Source organism: Lepisosteus platostomus, chromosome 7, assembly GCF_059453375.1.
Source record: "Lepisosteus platostomus isolate fLepPlt1 chromosome 7, fLepPlt1.hap1, whole genome shotgun sequence".
NCBI classification, from domain to species: Eukaryota; Metazoa; Chordata; class Actinopteri; order Semionotiformes; family Lepisosteidae; genus Lepisosteus; species Lepisosteus platostomus.
Genome location: NC_142617.1, coordinates 3,640,419 through 3,665,867, shown reverse-complemented (window position 1 = coordinate 3,665,867; position 25,449 = coordinate 3,640,419). Strand labels below are relative to the sequence as shown.

Sequence of the window (25,449 nt, the reverse complement as noted above, 5' to 3'; positions counted from 1 at the left end):
AAGTAGGTAATGATTTTCCTTAGCATCAGGATGATTCATGAGAAACGGCTTTTTTTTTCTCTTTTTTCTAATCAAGCTCCCCTGCTCTCTCCCTGGCATCAGCAGTCACGGGCAGAGCAGTCGCAGATGTGGCCGTGTTTCCTGCATTGTTCTGCAGACACACTTGGGTGACGGTCATGAGACGTGCGTTGGGCATCTCTGGAATGAAGCTCCGGGGCGTGTGTGTGTGTGTGTGTTTTTTTTGGTTCAGTTTTTCTATTGGTCGAAATTCCGCCCTTTATTCTGTTCTTTTTACCGCAGAATTTCAGATGGAAGAAATTGAAAGTATTTTCAACCGGCATCAAATGTAAGGCTACAAAGGAGAAAAAAAACGGAATAGAAGAGAATGTTCAGCCTTTCATTAATGAAATATTTACACTAATACATGGAGTCCTATATGAATACTTGAGTTTTTAGGCCTGCGTAGAAAGTACATTTGCTGATTCAATACAGGCTAAACTTATAAGTCATAGGAGAAAGGAAAAGTAGCTTTTCATTATTTGTATGTGCACTCTTAGCCTAATTGTAAGTGGGATGGATAATTGGGATGGTGAAACACACTACCTGTGAACACAGGGTTCAGATGTATGGCACTGCTGGATACTACAGTGGATTCCCTCTGCTGGCACTGGCCACTTAAACGCCTGTTATGATTATCTGGAGGAGAACAGAGCTCAGTCCACAAATTATCCTTAATGAGCTGCCCAGCATGCTCAGAAATAAAGAAGAATTTAATTTAAATATGACCAAGACTTCTTAACTTCACTTCAGAGGGAAAGGGAACGGTGTTGCAGGCGGATCTGGAGATTGGCTGCATGCTATTTCATTCACCAGAACATTTCCATTTCCCCAAATTTTAACTCAAAGCACCCATCAAGGTAACTGATGTTATGAATACCACTGTTATACAACTGATAGGATTTTTAGGAGCCACTGAAATCAACACAGTCCGCTGATGGTTTACAAACAAAACGTTCAAAATCACCCTTGACACTTGGTTGGTAATTACACTTTTTTCACAGTCAGACTAGAATGCGTACAGCACATTCACTTACTGAAGAAATTAAACACAATGAGCCGAATATTATACTGTGAACACTGGACCATGAAATTATACTATGTAAATAAGTTGTGCAATCCCCAATAATATAATTACACACAGATAAAACTGCTGGGATCATTCTTCCTTATTTATGGTATAAAGCCAATGATATTTTTAAATACTCGCTAGGCGGACAGGTGTTAGAGGCTAAGGCCATTTTAAGTATAATAAGAACAACATGTTAATATTAAGTAAATACAGCACCACCGAGTGAAAACAATGTGATACTCATACAATGCACACAGTTTCATGTTTTGTTTTTAACAAGTGAATCGGTCAGGAAGAAAGGAAGAAAGATACCCTGAGCAAATGAGGATTAATGAGCAGGCATTTACTGTAAATACGCAGAATACTGACTGGTAAACATACCCCTTTACCCCTCTCGACAGAGTGTCTGCTTTTTAAAGTGTTCAAATATGTTAACCCCATTCATGGAGATTTTTGTGTTTTATATGCTGCATTTAAAAAAATGTGACTGACATGAGATGTTCATGGGGAAAGAACATTAAAAAAAAACTACAGCTTTAGTTTATCCTAAAGACAATAGCAAATTCAATAGTAAAACAGAAAGCGTCTAGACACTACTTTCAGATATGCGCCTCCATTTAAAATTTGAAATGTAATTCAAATTTTGTTAGCATTTCACTTAGCACAGAGCAAGGATAGCAAGGTCTTTAAACAAATAATTACACCATTTTCTTGGAATCTGCACAACACTGCCTGGAAGACAATTTATAATTGCAACAAAGTTAATTATGCAAGTAATCTGTACAAAACCTTCACCAAATTCAATTCCAAAACCTAATACAAGCTAAAGTTAATAAAACTCAGAAAAGCTGTTTAAATAGAACTGCTCAGCAAAAACAAGTGAACACTTAACATGGAACACATTTTACTCCAGAGAACGTGTCCGAGTATGTACAGCTTTGTCAGAAATTCCAGAAGATGCAGACCGCTGTAAAACTGGAAACCTTTAGTTAGACACCTTGAAAACACAAAGAGAATTATACTGCTTCTGTTATTTACTATGAACGATGAACATTCCAAAATCAAAGACGCTGTTCAATTCAAATGGCATAAATTCAGGAGGCACTTTTCCAAGTTCACAGAACAACAGATATTATTTTTGCTCAGCAAAAAACTCTGTGAATTGTGCATTTTCTAGGTGGTTGCATATATCATAGTTAACAGATATTTTTCTCTGAATAATGGCCTAGCATTGTGCAAATTGATTCAGTGAACATGCCATGATACTAGAGATCTTGCACATCTAATATTTACAAATTGTGTAAAAATTACAGCACAGATGGGTGAGATTCATTTCCTCTAATCATTAACAATTAGACCCCAAGTTATAATGCTTGCCACATATAATGAAAGATCAGTTTCATTAGCTATTTTACATAAATCAGTTACAGTTACAGTCACATCCTTTACCTTATGTACACCAACGAGCATACCTGTGCCTAGCATTCAGAATCATAAATCTTTTTTTCTTAAAAATAAAGCTGTAAGTGCCAACAAACAACGTTAAAAAACGCCTTTTCCACATACCTTTCACTGTAGGATATGGCACAGATCAAAAACTGAAAGGAATCAGAGCGTTAATCGCAGCTCCTGAAACAAATGACAATAAGGGGTATCCAAACCCAGATTTCTACGGTAACGTAACAGAACGCAATTATTTCAAATTACTAGTTCAGTGGTGATTCAACTCCTTACTCTGAACCTGAGTGGGCAGGACTGAATGGGAATGAAACATTACATCTTCAGCATTAGACTGAACACTGTAGGGATTCCAAATCGGCACATACTGTAGGTCCCATCCCTAAAGCCTGACCTCGAATGCCTACAGTACATACTGTATGACTGTGTAACCTGTACACTCATTGTATTTATCTGAATGCATCTCCCTCTCTGAAACACATCACCGAGCTCTCCCACAATGCAATAATGTTTACTTTGTGACTGTTCTGTGCTGAACCAACCTCAAAAATCTCAGGCATTTCAGGAATTAAGAAATGCTCCTTTTTCTTAACGAGCCCTGATGGATCCTGCTGTCTGGCTAACTTGCTCTCGTATAAAATAAGCTCTGTTATTAGACCACTGCATTTTAGGTCAGATTCTTAAGAAATGAAAATGAAAGAAAGTTAGCAGAAAAAATGTGAAGTAAAGGCGCTCATAAAGAATAAGAAATGTTTTAACACAATTCCAAATGTGTCAAATTCAGATCTGCTACTCTGCAGGTGTCCCACACTGTACCAAGTGCACAAAACTCATTTGTCATCAGAGTCACATCAGGAGTCTTTCTAGCAGGTAAACTAAAGGTTAGGGATAAATATATTAAGATGAATGGTGAATTCATTGATCACCCATTGACCCTTTAACATCTCCCCCGCTGGACAGAAAACAGAATGACACCTCTGACTCCCAATTTCAGAATGAGCAAGCCCTTCAAAACTGCAGAGAAAGTGAATGCATCTCCTTCAGGTCCTCTATCAGATGTACAGCCCTCTTGACATATAGATCTTGCAATCTGCTTGCTTTCATGCATGATTAGGAGAAAAAAAGAAGAAAACAGAACAATTGATGTAGAAATTAATTTTACAGAATATCATAAACATCACATTTAGCATTTAGATATCCTCAGAGGCCAAAGTTATTCTTAAAAGACTTCATGCCCTGTAATTCCTGTGATTATGTACAATAACAAATCGTGATTTCTTGGCTGGTGAGCCTGAGAAACGAATTATTTCTAGGTTCCATCGGAAAAATGTAAAGTTATCAGCTCCATTTGATTTCTTCAAATAAATGCCACAAGACACAAAATAATCCATGCAACACAGAAACCTTAATTACTGCTGTACAGCATTTCTGAACCATGGAAAAGGTCTATTAGTATTAAAATGAGTCTCCATAAGTCAAATCTTGCAAAGACTTGAAACCCATTTGCATGAAAGAATAATCAGTCAGTCTGTATTCTTTTGCATACTTGCTTGGCTACTGCTGCACATCGAATATCCACTGAACATCTACAGTAAACCGCACTGTACAATGATTCTGTCAATGTGTGTTTTGTCAGAAGGAGTCACAACCAATGCAATAACATATTGCATAGGTGTTATTCGCTATCCAAGTGTCACGGACGTCCAAAGGGACAAACCGTGGGGAGCAGGAGAGCGGAAAAAGACCCATATGCGTAGCGGCGAGACGGGAAAAAGGCCCAGGCTCATAATGCAAAGAGTCAGGAATGCCGTATAGAAACCTATGCCCTCAGGGAGCGGACGTGGGGCGCCCTGGTGCTAGGCGGGTCTCAGGACATCCGAACGTCAATGCTGAGCGAGGACAGAGTGCAAGACCCGGAAATATATAGCCCAAGGGAAAGACAGGGACAGGAAGGACAGCAGACCGGAAACTAGGGACAGGACAGAGAAGGAGCGCCCTCTGGCTGCAGAGGGCGTGACACCAAGGGCTCGGTGGAGATATCGATAAACCCTCACTTTCTGGCCAAACTGCCCTCTTTTTAAGCCCCAACTGGGGTGTGAATCCAGACCCACAACTAGCAGGAAGCTTTAGGTACGTGTCCTTTCATTCCAACCCCGCAAGACAGTTTTGGAAATGCAGCTCAACATCAAAAATATTATTTAGCCGAAGTCTCAAGAGAGTAGTTTCCATTTCTTCAGATAAATCTCTCTTATGCCACTAATTAAACCCATGTTGTTAATCTCAAATGGGTTACCAAGGTTTGCAAAGAATCTGCATTTCAACATTAAAGAAAAAAAGAACGAGCAATTTCTTTCTAGCTGCGTGGCTTGAGATGTTTCTTCTATGTAATAATGGCCGTAGGAGAAAAGCTGATCCCACTAGTCTAATTATTCCCAAAGGCATGGCCTTGTCCAACTTCATGCATTTTACACTAGCTGGTACCATTCCAGGACTTTGTTAGGACCCAGATCTTGCTGATATGTAGCATGTACCCTTCTCATAAGAGTATCCGGAGTCTCTTGAGCGGTGACAGTGAGATTGATGGATTATTCTGTGAGGAATACAGCAATACGAGAGTCGACAAAGTCGACAGAAATTATCCAAAACGTTTTTCTCTGTTACCCTAGCACTTTGACAAATACAGTGTATCCTCTAGTCCATTTTATACCAATGATAATGTTGCGCGTTATCACCACTCAGTACTGGTCTGGCAGTTAAGACTTTCCAAATATGTACATTTCCCCCAAAATAAAATAAAATGCTGCTGAACCACAGAACAAAAAATCAGAACACTGGCATCTCAAGAGGAGCAAAACATAACTTAGGCCTCTTAAATCCAGGTATGCGGGAAGGTAGATTAGTATATATGGTCTACAAAAAGCTAATTTTGCTAGTATTGCTTCCTCCAGAATACTGAGTATGACGGAGCTAACTGCAGCTACAATACAGCCATCATCTCTTGGATTAAAGTGCAGCACGATAGTGGAGCAACACAGTATTACAAACAGGCTTGTTTTTCGCTTTACAAGACTGCTGTGCCACGAACCAGACTGCAGTGTGGAAAGTTGGAAGGCATCGTTTGCAATGCTACAAATAGCAGAAGAGTCATCAAGAGTCTAGCCAGCAAAGGTCCGCTCTCCAGCTCCACCACGCTCAGGGTCTGCCATCACCAGAGATCACAGCACCCTCGCTAAGGGAGGCTGATGCAAAGCTTTTTGTTTGTACAAAATCAAGCCACATGTGATAGCAGCTGAGCTCTGTAAACCTCGATGCTTGAAGCCTGGAGTTTTTTTTTTTCATGGCTTTTCCAATAGTTGTACGGTTGCCTGTAATTTAGTCATACAGCTTGGAAATCAGTTTCGTCTCCACGGGAAGCAAAGTAATTAGCAATCATTAAACAAGCCTCCCATTACTTTATTTTTACCATTTAGCGAAGGCATCATCCAGACGTTTAAAAACCATTTTGACAGTGGAGCTCTTGAGCACCGCTAAGAAGCGGCATGTCCAGATGTTAGGTTAAGGGTTGAAATACAACAGCACTGGAAGCCTGACCGCCCGATTCTGACGACAGACCTCAGAGAAAGTCCGTCGCCTGAGTCTGTGAGGCTTGCATGATCAGGCACTCATCTAACTGACACCCTGAGGTCTTTCAGGGAATAGTTAGGACCCTGAAGTTCACCTGGGAAATGTGGGGGCACATATTAACAACCTGAGGTTTACTCGAAGGCAGCAGTAATGCGGAGCAGACAGCCAGGTGTGGGTTGGGAGGACGAGGCATGCTGTGTGGTGCACTTTTGGAAGCTGCAGCTAGTAAGTAACCCCCGAGAGTCGGCTAGGCTGATACCACGCAGTAAGGTTTTCTTGATCTGTGCCTGTGTGAAACACCACACATTCACAGAAACATGTAATTGTAACTACAGGTATCAAGCGCATGCAGCTTAATACCGGGGCTGAGAAGTGGAATACACACTCATTTGTCAGGGATGACATGTGAATGTGCCCAAGCAGGATGAGATCCTCAGAGAAAACCATTATTTAAATTATAATTGCACAAAGAGATGTCGTGTGCTTGCTCTGGAAACATTACAGTGACTACTGGGTACTGGTTGGGATGTTCAGCACCCATCCCACAGTATTTTGTTGGATAATTAAATTAATGAGCAATATAATATAAAGGATCTCTTATTACAATTGAGTGCTTTAATTTCAGCCCTTTGGGCAATTATGTATAAACAGAAATTACCTGCTAATATGCCTAATCCTGCAAAAATTTATCCTTTGGTGGAAATGCTGGAAAACATCCGTACAATTTCAGGTTTAATTAATTTACCTTTGCTCTATGCATATGAGAATGATTGGCAGTAAATCCATCATGTTGCATTAGTAAACAGCACTGCCTGCCTACACAGTGCTCCAAAAAAGCACTGCTTTCAGTTCATTGTTCCACAAAGAGAAATGTCCAGAAAACTCAATATATTGACAGAGCAGCACATTGACAACAATTTGTGCAGGAAAAATTCTTATTTCGTTCTTCAGATGGAATTGGGAGCAGACTTTAGTGAAAAGCTAAATCTACTGTACAATGTGTAAAAACAACAAAAGGCTCAATTTTCTTAAAAGGTTCTAGTAGTATAGTTTTTATATAAATACCTATTTATAGTATGCTAATATACTTGTACACCCACTTTGACTGATACAGTAGGATTCTGACGTTGAGGGTGTTAGGACTGAAACAGCTACCAGAACTGCCCAATCCGGGAGAGTCCTCATCACTCTTGGGTTCTACAGGATAATCCTGGAAAATCCTATTCGTTCCCGGGACTCCAAGACAATCCTGTGGAGTGCTTGTCATTCCTGGGGTCTGTTGAGCCCTCATCATTCCTGAGACCTCCAGGACAATCCTTTTCATTCCTGGGGCCTATAGGACAATGCTGGATAGTCAGTAAATTGACACAGCATAATATCTTCAAGAACTTTCTGTAATTTCCAAAGATTCAAAGAGTTCTCCTGTTACTCAGAGCTTCGACACCAAATCCAAGAACCACTTTGGTGAAAGTAGACATACTCAGCCTGACCCTGGGAAATCATAGAAAAAATATTTAAGGAAATGGCTTAATGGCACAGAAAAAGTCCATCCGGGTCTATTGAGCTTTGCTGTGGTTTTGTCTTTCTTTCCTAACTGTTTTACTCAACGGCTTCATTTATTTTTCCTCTCCGCACTTCCTAATATCAATATTTCTTTATTGCACCACTGTTTTTTTATGAAGCAGCTTAAAATAATTTTTAAGCAGCTCCTGTTTCTCTAAATAGGTCTGTCTGTGGTGGTACAGTAGCTGTGACTGCAGAGATCGACAGATCACAGGTATTAGTTTAATGTTATGAAGTGTCAGATTTTAGATAAGCTACTGCACCAGATGAGCGATACATGTGGTGCATGGCATTTATTTTTTACTGCTTTATCCCTTAGGAATTTGTGTTTTTGTGAGCAAAAATCCCAGTAAGTTTCTTAATCTCATGATTTAGAATTCCGGTTTGTTTTTGACTTTTTCTTTTTTGATTTCTCTTTGTCAAGAATTCATTTATCATACACACCCTACAATTCCCTTCATGTCTGACCCTTCTTAGACTTTCATATTCCTTTGTCTTTCATGTTTCTCAGCCTCTCAATTTAAAACAGGTCTGAAATGGTGAGTCACCAAAATAGACCACTAAAGAATGGATTTGGAAAGAAAAAGTCATAAAAACTGCTTTTGAAAACATACACAACACGGAAGGATAACGCATAAATACATTATCAGATCCAGACCCCAGAATCTGACAGTAAGTGAAACTGAAAAATGAAGAGCTTCTCATCTCATTTCTTGGGGGACAAAATGCAAACTGGCAAGACAAAATTTAAAGAAGTCAAATATTCTCTGCAGACAGGAAGAGTGACAACAAGTATTTCATTTTTACTCTGTAAAGTATGACTGGACTGCATAAAGTGACTAAATATTAACATGCTGGAATCTGACAGCAGTGCGGTATGACTGAAGGGTTGAGTGTAATAAATGCTGTCGCGGAGTTAGAAAACAAAATTACTGAGTGACAGCAGAGTTAGTTCTTTTCTGGGAGAGTCAGTGTAGACTCAACAAATTGTGGCAACTAAAAGAGAAGTTCTCTGAGAACCAAAAAGAGATTTTTTTTCTGACTCTTCTCCCTTTCATTGTACAGTGTTAGAATATTTATAACAGCCGTGTGAAAAGTGAGCGTGCACTGAGAAACGACAGCTGCACTTACAATCGCTCTGATTCAGTACTGTCAATTACAGAGGTTTAATACCAGAGACGCACAGATGAGCTAAAGTCACACTGTGATGCACGTCAAAATATTTCAGTTCCAACACTATATGCATCGCCATAAATTATTAGCTCGGAAAAAACTGTTTTCAGAAGGTATGAATAGGGGAAATTATTATTGATGATAAACTTCGTTTTGTATTTAAAGCTGTGCTTTAATAAAATAGCGCAGGCAAAATTGCAAAAGGATTTCAGTCTTTTTCCATCCCCAAAATAATTTCAGAAATTAATCTTGAAATTTTCTTTTCTTTTCACGTCTGAGAGAAATATATTTCACGTTTTAACTTTGTAGCTTGAGGAAATTCAAAAAAAGGCAGTGAATTGGTTTCTTCTGGACTTTGTGTTTGTTTAGAGGATGTGTACAGGGTAAGTGGGAAAAAGTCACAAACATATCCACAATAAAACTACACATACAACTATAAGGTAATGCATAAAATATTTCAACTATAGCAAATATTTAATTAAAGAAAGTCAAATACTTAAGAGTACAAAACTCCACATTGTTAAAACAATAAACATTTGCAGCCAACGTTATTTTTTATACCTCAGAATGCAAAGTTTGTTTGTCCAAGATCTATTAATAGCTCCCAGAACGAGAATGCTGCTTACATTTCCAAAACGACTGAGTTAGAGCAGCCAAGATTTGCAATGATGCTCACATGTACTGTACACCTAATTAAAAGAAAAGCTTGCCTGTCACTTTCTACTAAGGTTTGCTGTTGAAAAAAAAATGCAACAATTCTGCAGTAGCAAAAACAAACTCTGAATCTTCAATTATTGCAGGATTCGATTCAGACTTAATACTACAGATTCCAGATGAAATAATGGAATCGGAATTATTTTTTAACATAAGGATTTAGGAAACGACTGCATATAGTGATGATGTACTTTAAAAATCTTTAAATGATTTACACTTCCCTCTATACACTCAATGTGCTGGCTGATCATAAAAACGTCAGCTCCAAGCTTAAAATAATTAATGATCATTGTGTATTTCTTGCCTTAGGAGTTTGAATTCCATCTGAATGGCAATTGTTCTGGAATTTCCCAAATGGGTGTCACACTGTTAAAGCTCTATAAAAAGCACACATTAAATATGTCCATTGTGTGTTGACCCAGGTGTGATAATATAACATAAAAAAATTGGACTATGGAAAATTTCCAGCTGTAAGCTTCATCAGTAGCTTCGGTTAAAAGGTTTTTTTTCCCTCTTCCACTTCATTACGGAGCTGTTTGAACTCACCAAGCTGGGCCAGTCTGCTAGCATCACCAGAAAACAAGGTAGATTTCTCCCAGATTAAACTCTGAGGGTGTCCTTTGTCTAAGGAGGTGGGGAAAAGGCCAGTCTCAAGGTGGATGAGGAATGTCACAAACAGATCTTGACAGGTCTCCTCTCCAGCAGCTTAATAAAGCAAAAGCCACGTTTAAACACAGAGGCATAAATGGCAATTTAAAAAAACAACCGATAGGGGAAAAACAGAGAAGGGATTCTATCCTGTTATCTATATTTTTAATTAGAAGGGGATGCTACAAGCAGTGTTTTTGATTTCCTGTTCGGCAGCGAGCAGTCACAGGGCTTCTATTTCCTCCTCCTGATTCTATCAGTGTGCTTGGTGGCTGTGTGTGCAGAGACACAAGACTCCCGTCTGCATCACGGCACTGGTTTCTTCTGCTTCCCTGAGGCAGGATGATCAATATCACTCTAATAACTGTAATTTGTAGGCTTCTGAATGGCTATAAATATCAAATTTAGACTGCTGCAGATCAGGTACATTTTAATATTAGACACTAAAGCAACCTCCTGTGACTTATAATTTATATGGGATGCAGGGCATATTCTCTTATCTCAATGCATCTTTTTTGTTTTTTAAACAGTTGAGACTCATGCTGTGTAATTCAAGTATTAATGCATGCCCATCAGCTTATTTCATGTTTCTTTACAGAAATTTCACTTTTCCTTTCTGCAACATGATTGATATTCGCCCTAAATCAGCAACTCTGCATCACAAAACATAAAGTTTATCAGTCGGCCTGTTGCAAGACTGACACTCTCACACAAAGTCCGGCTTCCTACAGTCCATGAAGTACTGTGAAAAGGGAATCTACTGGACGTAAAACATTTTAACCTTCACAGATTCTGAGTGAATTGTACAGAAAAATTACACCACAGTGACATTAACAATAAAGTGGACCATGAGCATGCAAAAATAATTGAGATTTATGACCTGCCAGGAAACAAGACCAGCAGACTGATCAAAAATCAGAAGGAAGAAGATGCTGCTGTGCCTCCCTCGTTTTTATGTTTTTTAAATTGGTCTTGTCGTTGCCGTTTAGTAGAGTGAACTGCTGTGATTTCCGAACAGAAATGGAAGAGCAGGGGTTGCAGAGTTCTCTCTGTAGAAAAGGTCATCTGAGCAGGCTTCACAAAAGGCCGTTGTGTCTTTATTTTTTTTAAAAAATTTGAAAACGTTTTAATCCTTATTTTTATTTTACAAGGCAGAATCACAACCTCTTTTACATTTTATTAGAGCTAGCACTACGCAGAGTGTAGCCTTTTTTCTTTCTAAGATACACTGTAGACACTGTTCCAAAAATACCTCTGTGCCTTTCTCTATTAAAAAACCTTAAACAAGGAAAGGGGGAGATGATTACTGCTAAAAGGCAGGTGGGCTAGCAAAAAGGAACACCAAAGTGCAACATTTTGTGCCTGAAAAGAACGGGCATCCTCACACAGCCAGTGATGGTGAAGTTATATGTCAATAATCCCGGGTATTCTGTATTCGTTTTGAGGTTGTTATTTTCATCATGGCTGTGCTGAAAACAAAGCCAGACCAAATGGGTAAGCACTCATCAAAAACTCTAAAGCTAATATTAATAATGACACAAACCATACAACTTCAAGCTTAAAAGTGGCAAAGCAAAAAGAAATTACGACTGTCACTCCCCGTCACTGTCAAATTAACTGATATTTTGTGTCGGCAACAGCTGGAAATGAAGCTTTTTTAGGAACTCGACATGTAATCCCAGTTCTTTTTTCCCATAAATTCCTAAACCATACGTCAGCCCCTGTATGAATAGGTTATTGTTCACTCAATCTTAATCTATAATTTTTAAATCTATTTTCTGTGCTTACATTTCAAACAATGGATATGCTATATATATATTTCCCATTTCGTATGTTGTTCTCCTGTGGTTCTGGCTCTGAGATGGGAGCTTCCTGCAGCTCAGAAACGATTGCTGTCTGTCTTGTTCCCTTAAAAGTGTGTTTTGTGCAATTGTGAAGTACTGTATTTCTCAGCCGAGCTGTATGTGAATCTCAATTATAGTACATAGTACATAATATAAACATAGTCCGTGAAATTAAAGAAATAAAACTGGACCAATTTGAGAAACGCATTAAATGTTTTGCCATGGGACTACCAAGACTTTAGTGTGAGAAGGAACTGTAAAGCAGACAAGGGGGGTGGATGTAAAACACACCTTCGATCTTGAGCCTCATGCAACTGACTTAATTTACCCACGATTCTCTGCTTGTTATACTGCTGAATACCTCTCGCCAAGGAACATCTGGGTGCTATTAAACAGCAAATGTTTAGATGTCAATTCTAATGCTATTCTAGCAGGCAAAGAGAAAAAGAAAACATTTCAAGCGATTCTAAATTCAAGACCAAATTCCTTTTTTAAATTTCATAGACCTTTACATAAAGACAAAACTGGAACCACAAGGGACAGGTGCAAGGAGGTAACAACTTTACTTGATACTTAACTCCAGACGACCTGAGAGGCGATCAGAGGTACTTTCTCTTGTGTGGAGATCTCCAGATGACACTCCCAGTATTTTTTTTTCTCCAGGATTTCTTAATACAAATGGCAGTGTAACAATAGAGTACAGCCATCCAACAACTGCCAAATTGCAAGAAACAGGCTTTCCCTGATGGAATTCAGTGTTTAGTGGATGTACATTTAGTAAATTCTCTACAGGTCTTCTCTGAGGGTTGAATTTTCAAAGTTGTCTTAGTAATCCATAAACATACATAAATTAATGCAACCTTCGCCAAAAAAAAGTCAAGCTCACAGTAAGACTACAGCACACAGAAATAATTACAAAGGACTACTAATTATGTGTTTTTATTAGTGTGCAGCAGCGAACTCCACTAAACCTATCCAATTTTCTTCAACGAGTTACACAATTGCTGCTTTTACCTGTAGCACAATTTACTACATGTGTAGTAACGAGCTGAATGGATATAATTTTAAATGCATCTGACTGGATCCCCTTTCCCAACTGTCCCTGATTCTAATCAAATATTTTATTTTGCTGCAGTAAAATACGAAATGCAGTCAAGAGCAGTTTTCTTGGGATTAAATTACTCTGAACCGCCTGCCAGTTGTCTTCTTATTAGGTATACAAACACAACACAGCTAACTTAAGAACTTTAGCTGCATATTTGTTATTGCTTTTAGAAGATCAAAGGGTGGTTAATTATTCTTAAAATGGAGATCAAAAACAAAGTTGCAATAAAATTATTTTTAGCGCACACCTAAAGCTGTAATGCTTCACACCTGCAGCTTACTGATATAATGATGCAGCTCTATAATAAAGTCCCTGAGTGCACTACCAACATGTAACTCCGAATCTCCTCAGCTAAAAAGGTTAACAGTGGCAAATCCTGCTCTTTTGATCCTGGATCTTCACAGTTCATTTTTCTACTGACACACCGCACATCGGGAGACCAGAGAGGAGATGAACCTCAACTCCCTATTGATAGAGCTTCCATCCGGCCTGAAAATGATAGGAGGGGGTCTTCTTCATTCCCTACTCCGAGCCAGTTTAGGTCAACTAATACAGAAAGTGCAGGCGGACAGTAATAATTGCAATAATTAATGAGACAAGCCTTTCACGTGTCCACACGGCTCTGTTTTTTCCTTCAAGAGTGAGGTTTCCATTCTCGCGGCAGGTAGGGGCGGCGCCAGTAACCAGGATGCAATACTGCAAGTGATTGCAAGAACACAAAAGAATATCTGTACCCGAAGCCATGTGGATACATCTACAGTATGTGCATGACCCCTGTGTCAGATCCAGAATGGGTGGAAATCTCTCGATGGCACAGTGGACTTCTTCTTTAGGGATGGCGTACCTGTATGCCTCTCTTTTCCTAACAATTTGTAACCTCTATAAGAAGACATGGCACATGGTTACGGGCTTCACCATGACCTCACCGAGAACAGATCTGACTCAAAGGGAAGTGAGAGTGCGGTCTGAAACAGATCTGGAAAGAACCCTCAGCCTCCCACTACGTCTCACGGATTTCATCTTTACATTGTTCTCTTGGGAGCACTGGAACTAAAAGAGCGCGCTCCACCGGTAATTTTAGAAACGTAGTCATCCCCAGGATGGCTCAACGTCTAGTGAAAAGATAGGGCTTTAAAGAAAGGCATGGAGCAGCCTTCACATTCGCCATCTGTGGCTGCTGAGTAGATGATGAGATTCAACACAAGTTTATCTGAGGCAGTGCATACCAATGTATGAATAAGCCTGAAGTCACAGCTCCAGTTATGCCATACATTCTTAAGCAGCCAGTCACCTACACTGTGGTGGTAACCATCAGGGACTGATCTTTCACTCAATCATATCTTTTGCATAGACTCCTAAAATAGCCCTCACAGCTGTGGTGAAACTCACGAGGAGTACTGTAGAGCCAACGCTAACAAGTTCATGGGAAAGAAAGGCAGAGAAACAAACAAAAAAAAAAGAACTTCTTCACACAGAAGAATGAAACAGTAAACTATCCTGTTAAGGAGGTCTGGGACATTAATGGTGAAATTGAGTTGTGTGTGACTATCAGATGATTAACATGGGAAATAAATACATTGCTAAGCCACATCTCCAGCAGCATCCAGTCTGCATTTCTCTATGGCACGCCTTGATCTTTGTTACTGCATTTTGGTATTTTGTATATTTAATTCACTTCTGAGCTCCTCTCAGACTAATGAACAAACTCCTCACTACCAATACAGAAGCAGAGTAACCCCAGAGTAACCCCTCTCACAACCTGCACACTGGCCAAGCTGAAGTGAAGCAGCTACCTGTATATAAATGCAGCCTCACTTGGCGTCTAAAGCAGATATACCTCTAGTTTTCACTGTTTGAAATTAAGGAAAAACAGAAGCAAATGAGATGTGCATCATTACAACAAACAATTGTTGTCCACCTGATTATTTCAAAGCATTCTGAACACTAGAAAGAGTCTGTCACTACCTTTTTCTTCACTGAAACGTCAACACCAGTTTTAGTTTGCTTTAATTTCAATTAAATATTCATGTGTTCTTTCAACTCTTCCAGAATTAAATGTATTCAGGGCGCTGGTACACCAGGGTACAGATGACCATTCTAGTGCCCATGTAACAGTAAACAAATTACTTCTGTTCGCATAGAAGTACCCAGTCCATCAATACTGTCGCAGTAAAGGTGAAAAGCTTATATAATTTGTGTTCTGCACTACAGCACCAATTAATTAAATTGAATCTGCAATAAATCACACTATATTGTATCAGTTCAACTAAAAATAAGGCTAATTATTATGACAACAATTTCAAGCATAATTTATGCAAATGATCATCCTTCAGCACAATTAAATTAATTTCATCACTTAAAATTTAACAGAAAATTACACTATTGGGATGCAAACAATTAAAAAAAAAACTTTATTTTTTTCCTCTTTTTATATCCCAAATTTACTTTTATGTTGGAAAAATGAGTGCATAGAAAAAAAAAGATTACTGCTGATGCACATCTGAAAACAGTAGTACATTACGCTACCTACTGGGATGCAGTGTTGTTTTCCATTGAAAAATACACAGGAAAAGGAAATGGCAGCGTTAAAGCATACAAGGTTTTTGAACTTAAACAAAACCCTTTTTCCTATTAAGATATGAAAAACAAACTGTATTTAAAATAGAGTGAATGCAAAGAGAAAACACACCTGAACAGATACCTCTCTGAACCGTGTTTCAGAGCTAAGCTGGCATACAGTAAAATCATTGCCTCAGTATACGACACTTCATATCAGGGTTGCTCTTTTCTCTCTTTTAGTTGCAGTTGGATCAACTGTAAGCTCTCTGATGCAGCACGAATGTGTCAGCACCCACAGCCCCAGCCTCCCACACGCCCAGAGCTCAGGGGAGCCGACGAGGGGAGCAGAAGACGTCTTGACCACGGCCACTGCCAGTCTTCTGCCCCACCAGCTGGGGGTCACGCTTCAGAATCGACGGCTGGGGACGTCTGCAGGGGCAGAGATTGAGGGGGCCTCTCTCTCACTTTCCATCAGCCAGCCACAGCGAGGGAAAAACAAAAAACACGACTTACCTTCACATACGATCTTTTTAAAAACCCCTTCGATTTCTCCGTGCCTGGTGCGCGCACGCAGCCCTCGAAGTTCCTTCAAACAAACATAAGAAATAAATTAAGGCATCAAACACTTCACCCTTTATTCTGCTTACACTTTTACATCCATGCTGTGCCCTTTTATTATTTTATAGTTCACACATTACAGGCATGCTATGCAGGTTGAGTCACCCTCTAGGCCTATTAAAAATGTTTCTTTCTTTGCCGCAGTTTGCAGAAGAGGGTCATGTTTTCATTCAGGCCCATCAGGATCTCTGATGGGTCCTCATAGTTCTTGAGAGCTACACCTTCCTGATACTGGGGGAGCCCTACCCGATTCTGTGGGCCCTCACCCTTCCTAAGCAAGGTCTGTCCCAGCCGGACGCCCGTCCGCACCCACCCCCACCCCTGCGCAGACACGCGGCACGGGCTCAGCTGCCATCCTGCTCAGAGCGCCGGACTCACTTCCTCCAGCCCGGCCCTGGCAGACCAACACTGACGGTTATCGCACGGGATCTGTGCTGCGCTGGCCAGCTTGAAGAGCCCGGCCCCGAGCTGCTGGCACAGCGGAGAGCAATCCTTTTTTGCACAGTTTATTACTACTTCCTGATGCACTGATTTTTTGGGAGTAAGCAAGCGCCTCACCTCCCCCCCCAAGCCTCAAAGGGATGTGGTTTTGGTGAAATAAAATATGAAACTGACTGCTGCTAAAGATAGGCTTTCCACTTTTAACAGAGTTCATTTAAAGAGCCTTTATACCACCACTGCTTGTGGCTCTGTGGACACTACAGGTGACAGGGGACCAGACCAATCCACTGTTTGGCTTCTGTGATGCCAGCTGAAGCTATCTGTAGCACAGAGGCCTTGAAACCAGCTTAAAGGAATACATTATTACCCTGAGGCACCTGCTGGAGGTGTGAACTCTGCCATTGAAGCATTCTCCAGTGTAGTCCCACAGGGCAGCTCTGATAAAGAAGTCAAACTTCAGTGTGAGAGAGGTTTATGCAATTTAAGTGTTTGACCGTCTTGTTAGCCGTTATGCCTACTTACTGTATGTTTTTAAAAACAAAGTTGAAAAAGTGCCTAGTAACCAAAGGGTTAATGCTAGATTAAATACCATCGTAAACAACACGGGCTTTAATGGGGACTTCACAGAGCTGACACAAATAATCTTGTCAACAGAAAACACTTTATTTTTGTCTTTAAATGAAAGTAAAAATGAAACGCCCACATGTGCTGAAGGTGACTGTTAGGATTCATAGGAAATTAGAAATAAACATGAGCAGAAAACAGCAGACGCAAAGGAAAAAGTATGGGTGTACTGTACGTCTGCACAAGATCACAGAGCCGTCTGAGAGAAGCCTTGAGTGTGAGCAGGACTGCGATCCTCCGTTCCTTCCTATGGGACTGAGTGAGCAAGAAGAGTCCAGACAGAACAGTCGTGTGACCAACTCTGATGTGACTCACAGCTCCAGCTGTAGAGCACTGGATCGATTCAGACTTCCATTAATGAAAAAAAACTCAATCGAGTGTCTTAGTTGGAAAGAAAAATCCACTTCAAATACAATTAATCTACTGCATATTTGTATAAATATATATTTTAGAAGGAGGCATGTAAGCGCACACAAATACCGTAATTCTCTACAGGATCTGTGCGTGACTTGGGGAATCAGACAGATTTCACTAATGATTTCCGTTTGGGATTAAAACGAACAGCTTGTTGCAAATCTCATATCCCTGCCATATCCCAGGACTGCTGCAAGCAAACAGCAGGGGGAATCACTATGTTTTAGTGTTCTTTAGCAAATGGGTTCAAAATAGCAGTTACAAAACCAGGAGATACTTAGACAATTACTGGAGATGATTTGATTAATTGGAATGAAAAGAAGACAAATGTGTTTTTTTAACAGGATACCTTGGTAGACCAAGTTGTAATATATCTTAGACATCATGACCACATCCAGGCTTCTGCTAAACCTTTGCAAGTCCAGGACAGCCCCGCCAGACACTTAGTCCCAGCTTCTTACAAAAACTGTAATACAGGATTGAAAGCCTAAACGCTACTAGCACTCTGTATAAGGGGTCTATTTTTGTGCATTTCAAATTTGCGTTCTGTGCTTTTCACCACTGGCCAGCTGTGTCACACATGTAAACCATGTGTGACTAAAACTGTACTGGAATGACACGCTCGAAAAAGTCATGTACAAGGTACTCTTTCCACAGATGAGCATGCTACATGAGACACTTCCCCCTCGACTGCAATTTCATGAATAAAAAAAAACTGCTCTCATACGTATATTTCTGACCTACTTAAAAAATTGTTTCTTTAGCTCTAGCTCTTTAAATCACAAGTCCATAACCTCCTGCTACTTTCATATTTTTCTTCATGTCCTTTTAAAATCATACAACCCAGGCTCCTGTTGTCGACTGGTCCTCCCTAGACCTGTTAAAATTCTTTTCTGCACCGCAAAAGTTGAAAACAAAGTTGAAAGCCAGAAAAAACGTCTACCAGGCCCCAGTGGATGACAATGAGAGCTCTGTGTTCACATTAACACTGAAGATCCTCTCCGTTGGGCTCACAGATATCCACTGCTTGCAAAGGAGATACGAAGAACACGAGATAAGTTTGGCGCTACTCCTCTTTATTAGAAAGTGTTGAATATTCCCCTTTATTTAAATCCAACAGCAGGGTTCAAGGCAAAATATGAAGATAAATGCCATTAAAAAGAAACAAGAAATGTCTGCAGCAAAAAGCAAAATCTACATTTGATTCAGTTTCCAAAGAAATATATACATATAAATACAGATTTAATTTGAAAAAGGAATAAATACATGCTTTTGGTTTCTTCATTGTAGTTTTTGACAGCAAAGATGTAGTAGACCGATCTGCTCAGATCTCAGAAGCTAAGCAGTACTGCTTCCTTCAAGGGAAAATCATGCTGCTACTGTGAGTGGTGCTGGAGACCTGCAGAGGTCAGGGGTCACTCTTCCAGAGTTTCCACACCAATGTCCTACTGTGGTGGCTGGCAACACTGTACCGTAGGAGATGCCGTTTTTTAGATGAGACATTTGATCCTGACGACTTGTTTAGTGAAGATCCCATGGCAGTGTTTGCACAAGGAGGGGTATCAACACCAGTGTCCTGACTGCATTGATCTCTTGAATGATCTGGCTTCCCTACTACTCTACCTGAGGCTGGACTTCAGGGATGGTTGGAATATGTGAAGCTCTTCGGGATCCTTCTAGATGAAAAACACTGTATAAATGTGAGGAATTTATTGCCACTATTAAAATATCATCACTGGCAGCTGGTATGTTGTAGAAGATAAAAGCAGCAGACTCCACTTCAGCACTATTGAAAGTGTGTTGGAGTATTAACACCATTTACACAGGTGGGTTAGACTTCTGTTTTTCTGTTTCTCGTGCTTCACAGTTTACATTTGAACGTACTGTACTGGTGAGAGTCTGACAGCGAAAGGTTTCACCAATGGCACCTTTACGGATAAAAGTGTCTGGCTATTCAGTAAACTGTTTAATAGTGCGAACGGATGACATTTACAATTTAGCTTTACAGTGAATTGCAGCACTCATAGTTCTTCGTTGTCATCACCAACATCATCATCACTTTTCACTACAGGCTAAAGATAGATCTAAATTCCTTTACATCAGGCTAACTGTTGGCTTCATTCTCCACTGAATTTGACATCAATCACAGATAATTCCATGAAATAAAAAATGTACAACAGACATTGCTTACCAACTATCTTTTTTGTTTAACTGTCTAACTGTTTATTTTCTCACTCTTTTACAGATAGCCCTTTTGCAGAATCCTGTGTGCACGTTTTGCTTAATACACAAGTAGATCACAGCATTTGTAAAACTTTGCTTTGGATCTATGCATTAAAAGTGTCTATGGAAGGAAGCTTCACCTATAACATTCCTGATTCCAAAGCTAATCCTCATTTCAGCCGACAGCGAATCCTGTATTGAAGATTTTGCAAAGTGTCTTGCTTCTGTACGATAGTTTTGCCTGGGTTGGCAGGAAAGACCTTTTCATTTTATCAAGTAAATGAGGCTTTGTAAAACAAATTGAAATACGTATTATTCGAGAAACCCCAAAATGTAATCCCTGTCTTTTCTCCCAATACTCCACCTTTTCCTGTGGCAAACGAACATCTGAAGCAGGTACTTACACAGGAGCTCTCTAACCTTCTGCTTTTCTTCTGTGACAATACGTTCCACTCCAAAGGAAAGGCACTAAAAGCTTTTGTTGAAAATTACGTTCATCTGTGTAACGGACCTCAACTGGTTAAGAAGAACAGCGGGAGTTAAAAAACAAAACTTACGAGTGATGATACAGTTCCTAAGGATAATCTATATAGCATCTGTTTGTGTTTTGTCTGATTACGGATGCTGCGTTAGACTGTGAGATGTTTTCCAAAAGAATAAATTCCTTGCCGGTACAGAGTGTAACCCAGAATGCTGAGCTGAATGTTATGTTGTACTACAAAAACACGCAACGAAAAATGAAGATTTGCAGTGGTGTGGCCTGCATCCCAGACATCCAGCTCGGCTCCCAAAAGTAATAAGCATATACTTTTTTTGTATTTTTAAAGATAATACACATTTTGAGCTGCCATGATATTCTAAGATATGGTGAGAAAAAAAAAGTACCTGATTACCTAGCCAAAAGCACAGATGCAGTGTTTTAAAGAAGTGTTTATAGCTGCAAAATTGGCTCAGACAGAGAAGAACATTGGTTTAGCAACTTGTAGCTCCAGAAACCACTTGCTTTTGATTGAGCACATTGACATCCAGCGAGAGGAAGCAGATGTAGCTCCAAACTGTCCATTTTAAAACAGAGGGAAAATCTGTATTCCAAGTGAAATCTGGCATTTGGGAGCTGGAGGTTTAGGATGCATGACTGTATTTCTAGCCAGATATCACAGACTCCTGGCTGCCCAGACAAAGAGCTCATCAGAACACCTACCATAACATCTTGAAGGGCAGTGTTTTCACAGGAGGTCATATGCTGGCTAGCTACAATAAATTAAAATTCTCTGCAATGTGGCCCATCCTGGGTCAGGTGCATAAGTAATTCACTGATGTCACAACCAGGGATATTTCTGACTTTGCTGAACAATAGAATGTTTTACAAGCAGGCCGAAACAAAACATTCTTAAAATTCTAAGCATATGACAGGCTTTTGTTTTACCAACCTTCATACGTGATAATGAAGTATGACTGTTAACAAGACCAGTCAAATCAACCTTTTTTGTGAACTGGCCATTTTATAACCATGGAGAATAGCAATCCCGGATCTTTTCGCTTTTTCTTTGGCGTCACCACTAGGTTTCCAAATGCAGGACCAGTTTAATGTCCTGCTGCCACGTCTGCTTGGCATATTTACTTTAGCAGCGGTGCCTTCTGAAGAAAGGTTTTCAGAATATGACCCTTGTCATGGCTGGCTTCAAAGCCTTTCTAATTTCACATATACAGTTCCTCCCAGCTACTTCAGAAAAGCCTTTTAAGAAGCTTTTTAATTCTCCTTTCTGGAATCTATAGATAACGTGGTCAGCAGCAATTTCAACAAACAGTAAGGGGGGAACACAAAACAGGATATGTGTCATGTAGGAAACAAAATAACAGGAAGTTGTAGAAGACCTAAACTAGGCATTTTAGCCACGAGGCAGCCAGTGTTGCCCACTGACCCCAGGGCTAAAGCTGACACACTGCCCTTCTATAAGAGCAGATGTTGGAATGGTCAGTCTTTCCTGATGGCAGTTTCTATTTGCCTCCTGATGACAGAGTGCATGTCGCAAACGTGGTTCTATAAAACACATAATAATCGAATGATTGGGTGTTGCTCATACTGTGCTTAACCAAGGGAAAAGGTTCAAGTAAATGACAGACAGAAATGTTTTTATACCACTCTTCCGATCTGTGCTGTTCCACAACTTTATCTCCATGGCTGAGACTTTTGCTTGAAATTCACTCCCTGACTGATTGTCCTAGCAGAGACAGTTATATATATATATTCTGAAATCATGTGGCCCACAAGGCCACTCAACTTAAAATGTTAAAATCATTGTGTGCACCTAACTCACATTGAACTTTTTCACAGCAAAGGGTTTGAAAGAGTTTTAATTTTTCCTTCATATTATCTGTTTGCATCTTCCTTTGTGTTTTTTGCTCTGCATGTATGGAGTAGAATGTGTATATAACAAATAGTAGTATCTGCTTTAGACTGTAACGACTGCAACAAAAAGTAAAAACTGTGGAAGGGTATGCATACTTTTATAAGACACTGTGTATACATATCCAGTTTTCCAGCACACTGGAGCCTCTCCTCCAAATTTTGTTACCCACAGAGCAACCCAGAGTGTACGTTAATTTTTATCTTGTAAATAACCACCCACCATTTGTGTTGAAACATGGGAAATCAAATTTATCTCTGATTCTCTAGCCATTACATTTGCGCTACTAAAATGTGACCTGCTCAAATAAGTACCTGTTTAACCCAACAAGAGCTCTTTCATGATAAACTATTTGACCTTTCCAAAGATTGAGCCACAGATTTCATAACATGTTGCTGGCAGTAAACATGGGAGCTTCAACTTCAACTTTTGGGAAGTTTCTTTATAGAGGCAGCCAAGGAAAACACAAAACTACTTTTCTCACCTGCTTGTTGTGACAAAGTTGATTAATGCAGTGAAACACAGCTGCCCCTTGTAAATCCACATGGAGATATCAATCTGGAACATGGCACACAGACGATAATGTGCGCCAAACACAAGCAATCACTAAGGACCAAATTCAAGTCACCCCTTTTTTCTGTAGGAAAGTCTTGGTCCATAACAAAGTAAATCCTATTACTGACATGGTTTAATAAATCCCACGGTCGTTAGCTATGCTTGTATCAATAAGAGGTTTAAAGAAAAAGTCTGGCACATGACAAAGCAGTGTTATGAGAAGGTACACCATTTGACTGACCATGTGAAAGTGCTCCTAATTTCCCAAGCCTGAAGCACAGAAATGGGTACAATCAAAGTTTTATCATGTCCTGAAATGGGCACTGTAGTGGGTGTCTGATGAGTTAGAGCATCTCTGTCACACACTGGACATAAAACTGGCAAAGAGAGAATAGCTGTAAGGAATGCAACACATCATATCATATCTCCTGATCACTCAAGTGCTTTTCATTTTTAAACTTTAAGACAGATATTTTAAGGCTTTGTATATAATATATAATATTTAATGTAACTGATGTACACACACACACATAAAGAGGATAACTGTAAATTATCCCTATGCATCCCATTGTCTGTAACTCCAAAATTCCCTCAGGTCTTGACAGAATCCTGTCAGCACTAACAACAAAACTGATTCTTTCACACACCCACAGACGAGCGTCTTCGCACGACTAAGGCATCTGACAGATCTGCAGGCTCACATTTAGAAAAAACATTTAATATATTACCGTATGTAAAGCAATGTCACATAATGCAATGAATACATCAACTATAAAGTATATGCATGAGCTCTTACTTCGGCATAAGTGCAGGTCAGGATTTTGGAGCTATAAACCAAATAAAATGTGCGATGAAGTAGTTATACATTTTACAGCTGTAATCAATACTTTTTTTAAACTGCTTTGCAGTCATTGGACTCCCATTTGGTCTGGCAGGCACCTCACAATTAAGTGACTCCAGAAAGGAATGGTTGCAGGGAAAACTCTTCCCAGTCAGGTTTCACACATGCCAGTACGTGCTTTAGTTAAATCCCACTGGAAAGACTTTCCCCACCTGTCGTTGGCACCTTGGCTGACCAGGTCAACAACACACACTAAACCGGCTTCAACTGTCCCGAGCTAGAAATATCGCAGGATTACGAAAACTATCTGACAAAAATTGTGTTGAGTTTCATCTTCTCAGATGAGAACTCATGATTAGCATGAATGCCACTACAATGCTCAGCTTTCATTCAGTAATACATATACCAGCAAGAATGTGGTAGATCAGAACTGGCCTGTTTGGCTTCGTTTCTTTCTTTCCTCATAAACAGAGTGGCAACAAACCCTCCGACATAAAAAACAACTGAAATAAACATCTCAGGAATAATGTACCCTTATAATACAGTGCATCTGAGGCCATTGGAGTATAGGCTTTAGTCAAAACGGACGGATTTGTTAAAAATATACTTTCCCTCATTTAACCCAGCCCCCTCCCCTGCACACATATAGACTAAAAAAAAAGATTAAATTATTCCTGTTTCCCTAATGGCAATCTGTGCCATTTGCTATTCAAACCAGACAAGATAAATTACTGTACATAAGACTGAGCAGGCTGGCAAATTAAGACAGGCCTCCAGAGGACGGGCAGGATTATTAATCTTTTAAGACACTGTAATATTTCTTTGCCACTGAATGTGTAGACACACGGACGCACACACACCCAGATTGAAACATCAGGTTGTTTTTTAAAAAAAATCAATACCACAACAGCCAATTTATCTATGTCTGTCCTTTGCCTTAACCTACTGCTTACGAAAATAAATAACTAATGACAGCTTGGATTTCATATGCAGAATGACACGTGCCGATCGATTGCTATTTGCCAGCACACCAATCTAATTTACATCCACTTATGAATTTAAACAGCTTTGAATATATTCACATGCACTATTTATATTTTCAGAACAGAGGCCTGGACTCCTTTTTTTCACAAGGTCTGACATTTTCTGCAAAGAGAGGCATGCACAAGATGACGGTTATTTCAGCATGAGAAAGAAAAATCAAATCATTCACCCAACTGAATGCAGCCACATTAACATGCGCTGCATTCATTATGCATGGAAATAATGCATGTTTATACAGTGGAATTTTGGAGAGACAGAAGGGGTAACTTGAATTGGTTTCTATGCTTTGTCTGAAAAGCAGCACAGTGAAGAATGGAAATGGTTCAAGGTCTGGCGGTTTTAATTGTTAATTCATTAACAGGTTTCGATGTGAAGCATAACTATCCTGCAGACAGTGCAGATCAACTGTCTTGTGCCACACTCTCGGAAAGCCTTTCTACGGCTCCAACAAAACACGCCAACAC

General features: G+C 39.8%; 1 protein-coding gene across 14 annotated transcripts in view; it reads right to left on the bottom strand.

The window, feature by feature from the left end:
• zbtb20 (zinc finger and BTB domain containing 20) overlaps positions 1 to 25,449 on the bottom strand; it is a 138,423-nt gene that overhangs the window by 50,269 nt on the left and 62,705 nt on the right. For 11 of the 14 annotated variants that reach the window (XM_088638508.1, XM_088638511.1, XM_088638513.1 and 8 more), the window contains one exon: positions 16,331 to 16,403. The gene's annotated coding sequence lies outside the window, so the exon portion shown is untranslated. Of the gene's footprint in view, positions 1 to 10,207; positions 10,367 to 16,330; positions 16,404 to 25,449 lie in introns of all 14 variants that reach the window. The other 3 variants (XM_088638516.1, XM_088638515.1, XM_088638517.1) reach the window with 1 other exon arrangement.